Here is a 6,568-nt window from a genome sequence, read left to right on the forward strand (position 1 = left end):
ATTCTGAAATTAGACAGTCTTTATGATGCGCAGTTTAGAAATGCGACCTCCAGAGAGGCTGCAGCCTTCACGTTGAGAAACGGCCTCTTTGCGTTCCCCATTAGAAAGGGTTTTTCGCACAAAGGGAACATTGTTACATGTCTGCGTTTCTCTCTGATGCCTCAAAATGTTGATCTTTTAGTCTTTTAAAGGTTTAACGTTAGTGTTTTTAAAGTTTTAAGGTTGGCCAGTTTGATAGTACAAAAAGCACAGGTGCAATTTAACAGCTAACAAATTTTAAATTATTCTAAATTTTAAGGGGTCTAAAATAAGAAAAAGAGACTTTTAAGAAACGTTATTATAACTGAAAGTCCAGTAGCACATTTTTTAGTTAAGTGCATAATAAATGTTTTTGTTAAAATAAAGAGAATCGGGTGAGAGAATCGGGATCTCAATTCCCATGGAAAAAATCGGGATTCACATTTTAGCTTGAATCGTGCAGCCCTACATTACACATCTGAAAAGTAAAGGTGCACTTCACACATACAGGAGGTATAAAACCCTGAAAATATATGTCGTCTTCACAGGATCCAACAACTGCCTGAAATGCTACCTATGCATGTATTTTTTTAGGTCTTGGTTGCTAATATCCATACATAAATCACGTCGGACCTCTTCGAGCTGCTCTGCCTATTACGGTTGAAAAAGAAAACAAAACAAATTCTTTATATAATAATATATTGAAAGAGTGTATATATGTTTTATAATGTGTACATTCACCTGTGTATAGATGATGATAATGTTTTAAAGTTGATGTTTTGAAGCTGTTTCACTTAGCTAGATGTTTTTATAGTTTGTGTAAGACATAACTAATATGTGCTGTATTGTATAATCTGTTGTTTTCCATATTAAAAAAAAAGAGTTGTGACCGTTTGTGGCTACTTTAGTTATGACTCGTGTTGTACCATAGAGGGCACTGTGGTTTAAGAGAGTTACAGTTTGCAATGTACCGTATTGTCACGAATGTAAGACGGCCCCCCTCACCTCTTTCAAAGTGTACCTTTTGGAAAAATGCTTTTTGAAGACCAACTCTTATTTAGTTTTTTTATAACCTGCAGTCCATCTGGTGGATTTAATAACAGTTGGCGTAGTTTGTCCATCTCATTGTTAAAAAAAATTACATGTAGCCTATTAATATTTCATTAGCAGTAGAAGTCTGCCTTATTGGTGGGCAACTTGTTTGTGTATTTGGCGCCGCCTACCACATTTTTGCGGGTGTAAAGCATCTAGAGCTCAAATATAAGATGACATTGTTTATTGAGAAACATTTTTGTGAAAAAATATTGTTTTATAATCGAAACTATACGATAATTATATAAAGTATGTAACAACTATTATCACAATATTATCCAGATCCGGATCCATATTATTATATTGCTAATTAAATAACGCCCTAGTCATGATTTGAACTAAAGTAATTTCCATGTTATTTATTTTGCTTGTTATCAGAAATAATCTGCTCTACACACTGCAAAAAATGATTTACAATAAAAACATTTTGAAGTATTTTTGTCTTGTTTTCAGTAAAAATATCAAAAAATTCTTGAATTAAGATGCTTTTTCTAGTTTTTTTCTAAGTCTAGTTTTTAGACCAAAAATATAAAATTTAAGTTATTTTGTGCATAAAACAAGCAAAAAATCTGCCAATGGGGTAAGCACATTTTTCTTAAATTTTGTGTTTAAGAAAAATTTTCAAGATTTTTTGCTTACCCCATTGGCAGATTTTTTTGCTTGTTTTATGCACAAATCTCTTAAATTTGATATTTTGGGTCTTAAACTAGACTTATTTTCGTAGGTCGTTTTGCTCATCAAGAAAAAGCATCTTAATTTAAGAATTTTTTGATATTTTAACTGAAAACAAGACAAAAATACTAAGATTTTTTTTGACGCAGCATTTTTTGTCAAATTAGCATATTTTTATGTTACTTTAACTTAAAAAATTAAGTTAAACAACTTTAATTTGATTTGATAAGTTATATCAACTTATCACAATCCAAAACTTAAAATAGTAGGTTGAATTAACTTGCAAAACCAAGATGTTTTAACTTCATGCTGCATTTTTTTCTACAGCGTAGAAGGTTGTTATTGATTCTTTGCGTAACTCTCCCGGAAGTTACGTTTGGTATTTTTATGTTTGTTTGTTTATGTTGTTCCCGCTAAAACCATATCGACATTTGCGAATACTACGAACAATTTCACAAATTAAAATGCTAAAATGTGACTGAAACATTAAACGTTGTCAGTTTAAGCGCATTCATCATACTAAACTAAGCGTTTACCAGGGCTGCACATTTCTTGAATTTCGTGCCCTTAGGCACTCCATCACTCTCTGATTTAATGCCAACCCCAATGTGAGAAGAATAAGGCAGGAAATCTGTCAGAAATCATTTTGGACAGTAACGCAGCCCAGTAGTGAACATACTGACAGCTATATGATTCTTATAATGATTTTATTGTGTTTTTATAACGTATTTAAAGGTGCCATAGAATAAAAAACTGTATTTACTTGGGCATAGATAAATAATAAGATCTTTGTACATGGGAATGACATATTGTGAGCCTCAAACGTGTTTGTTTCCTCATTTTTTATGAAAGACAGCTAGATAACAGGCCAATCTCAACATAACACTGAGATGTACGCCCCAACATTAAATTACACATAAAATTAATTACAAAGTTGTTAAAATCCTAAAAACAAAGTTGTGATCTAGTGTTATAATAGATAATTTTTTAACTTAATAAAGTTACATACCTTCTATGTAGATATCAGATTTAACATCATTTCAATGCATTCTTTGGCACCTTTAATGCATTTTGTAGCTCTAACATTTCTTCGCCTTCTCTCTATAATGCACTTGAATTAGTAACGATTATATTGCGGTCTCTTCATAGACCTGGTCTGTTTAAGGCATGTAATGGGGTCTATAAACAAACAATCCACTTTGTTCTTTGTTCACTTTGATCTAATAAACAAGGACAATTATTGAGCTAATGAATTAAAATAAAGACTAAAGAGTGATTAATATTCACACCAGATACATTCATTTGACATTAATCGGGCAAGATAAATAGATGGCATGGGAGATGTCCGCACCTTGAGTGATAAATTGGTAGATGGATGGCTCTCTTAAAACGAATGCTTTTTTAATGAATTAATTAGAAACATCTGTGTGTTTCAGCACCATTAACGTTTACAGTCTGGCTGAATACTGTAAGCATTTTTTGGGAAACCACTCAAAATGTCAGCAACTACCTGTTTTTATTAAAGTTTTCATTTTTTTTTTGTAACACTACAATATTTTAGTTAATGCATTAGCGAACATAAACTAACAATGAAGAATTCTTCTACAGGATTTATTAAGTTAATCTTTGCATTTTCATGTTAACTTTTAGCAATTATAAAAATCAAACGTTATATTACAACTGCACTGGCGTTAACTAACATTAACAAAGATTATTAAATGGTGTAGAAGTATTGTTCATTGTTAGTTTATGTTAGCTAATGCATCAACTAATACAACCGTAATGTAAAACGTTACCATTTCATTAAATTGATTAATGTTAACAAGTATAGCTACTTTGGCATAGTTTAAAGCTACTGTTGTTGGGTTATAAAAGCAGGTTTTTAATATCTTGCAGATGCAAATAAAAGGTTACGGCTATAGTAGAAAATTACAAGATATGGACTTAAAAGTGTTACCCTTGGGATGACTCGGTGTGAGGTTCACCTTCAGGCTTTACATTGTGGCCAAAAGCACCTTAAATCAACCTTAAACTCACATTAAATGTCTAAAATGTAATTTAAATTGTTACATTATTTCTTGATAAATATAATACAATATAGCAAAGTGACTTTGTGAGTGCCATTTTATGTTGTCATAGTTGTCTTTACTATTTTTCACACAGTATATACTTAAAATATATCAAAATATTGACTCTTTAAAAGGGTACACAGCAGTGCCATTTTTGGTTCCCCTCAGAATCTTACCTTTCATTTAAGGGTTCTTAAAGTAATAATTTCTTTCTTACCTTTTTATAGTCTTATAGTTAATCTTCAGATTAATGTGTTTAAAAGTTTAAATTCTGCTTTTTATATTTTTAGTAAATACATTTACACTTCAAATTTCATAAAATTTGTATTCACCTTTGAAGAATAACCTATTAGACAAAATGTGTAAGTGTCTTAAACTTTTGTTAAACACAGAGCTATACTTTTGATAATTCAAAAGTCTATGGCGAAAATTAATGTTTTTTGGGGGGACCAGTGTCCCGCTAACTTCCAGGTTAGCCTACAAAACTACAAAATCCTGCATGCACATTGCACTGTGTATTTGTTAACGTATCTGTGCTACAGAACTTTTTAACAAATGACCCCTCTATACCTCCAAGCCTGGGAAAACCAAGCTTGAAAATTAGGCATCTATATCATAAATCTTAGAAAGTTATGATAATTTGCAATTCACTCCCTCATCAAAGGCAATATTACCCTAATTTATTATCTTCCCGTGTGTGCGGCGCTCAGAGGCCGTGGAGATAAGAGTCTATCAGGAGGAGGATTGATTTTCATTAACAGATTGTAATAAAGATGAACTGCTAGGACCGAGCGCTGACCAAGAGCCACACTTTATTGTAATTGGGCCAATTTATTTCATGAGCCGCTGCCTCCACTTTTTAGGCTCGCCCCTTTCCTTTTCTCTCTCTCTTTCTTCCTCTATTCATTACTATGTTTCAGCCACATCCTCATTTATTCCCTCGCCATATTTCAGCTGCCGGTCAAACTGTATATGAAACAGTATAGACCAGCCTGTCTGTCTGTCTATCCCAGATGTCGATTTATCTATCTATCTATCTATCTATCTGTCTGTCTGTCTGTCTACAGTATCTATCTACAGTGTCTGTCGATCTATCTATCTATCTATCTATCTATCTATCTATCTATCTATCTATCTATCTATCTATCTATCTATCTATCTATCTATCTATCTATCTATCCATCCGTATGTCCGTCTATCTGTCTGTCTGTCTGTCTGTCTATCTATCCTACATGTCTGTCTATCTATCTTACCTGTCTGTCTGTCTGTCTGTCTGTCTGTCTGTCTATCCCAGATGTCTGTCTGTCTGTCTGTCTGTCCGCCCGTCCGTCCGTCCCAGATGTAGATTTATCTATCTGTCTGTCTATCTATCCTACATATCTGTCTGTCTGTCTGTGTGTCTATGTCTGTCTGTCTATCTATCTATCTGTCTGTCTCTCTATCCTACATATCTGTCTGTCTGTGTGTCTATCTCTGTCTGTCTGTCTGTCTGTCTGTCTATCTATCTGTCTGTCTGTCTGTCTATCTATCCTACATATCTGTCTGTCTGTGTGTCTAGCTCTGTCTGTCTGTCTGTCTATCCATCCTACATATCTGTCTGTCTGTCTGTCTGTCTGTCTGTCTGTCTATCTATCTGTCTGTCTGTCTGTCTATCTATCTATCTATCTATCTATCTATCTATCTATCTATCTATCTATCCTACATATCTGTCTGTCTGTGTGTCTAGCTCTGTCTGTCTGTCTATCTATCTATCTGTCTGTCTATCTGTCTGTCTATCCATCCTACATATCTGTCTGTCTGTCCGTCCATCCCAGATGTCGATTTATCTATCTGTCTGTCTATCTATCCTACATATCTGTCTGTCGGTGTGTCTATGTCTGTCTGTCTATCTATCTATCTGTCTGTCTATCTATCCTACATATCTGTCTGTCTGTGTGTCTATCTCTGTCTGTCTGTCTGTCTGTCTATCTATCTGTCTGTCTATCTATCCTACATATCTGTCTGTCTGTGTGTCTAGCTCTGTCTGTCTGTCTGTCTATCCATCCATCCTACATATCTGTCTGTCTGTCTGTCTGTCTATCTATCTATCTATCTGTCTGTCTATCTGTCTGTCTATCTATCTATCCTACATATCTGTCTGTCTGTGTGTCTAGCTCTGTCTGTCTGTCTATCTTTCTATCTGTCTGTCTATCCATCCTACATATCTGTCTGTCTGTCCGTCCATCCCAGATGTCGATTTATCTATCTGTCTGTCTATCTATCTATCATACATATCTGTCTGTCTGTGTGTCTATCTCTGTCTGTCTGTCTGTCTGTCTATCTATCTATCTATCCATCCTACATGTCTGTCTGTCTGTCTGTCTATCCCAGATGTCTATCTACCTATCTTTCTTTCTGTCTGTATCTATCTCTACACTGTCTGTCTGTTTGTCTATCCTGAATGTCTATATATCTGTCTGTCTATCTATCCATCCATGTCTGACTGTATATCTATATGTCTATCCACAGTATCTATCTACAGTATATATCTGTCTGTCTGTCTGTCTATGTATCTTTCTTTCTGTCTGTCTGTCTGCTATCTACACTGTCTGTCTGTTTGTCTATCCTACATGTCTATATATCTGTCTATCTGTCTATCTATCTATCCTACATGTCTCTCGGTATATCCATCTGTCTATCCACAGTATCTATCTACAGTATCTATCTACAGTATCTAT

This window comes from Paramisgurnus dabryanus, chromosome 24 (genome assembly GCF_030506205.2).
Source record: "Paramisgurnus dabryanus chromosome 24, PD_genome_1.1, whole genome shotgun sequence".
Taxonomy (NCBI): Eukaryota; Metazoa; Chordata; class Actinopteri; order Cypriniformes; family Cobitidae; genus Paramisgurnus; species Paramisgurnus dabryanus.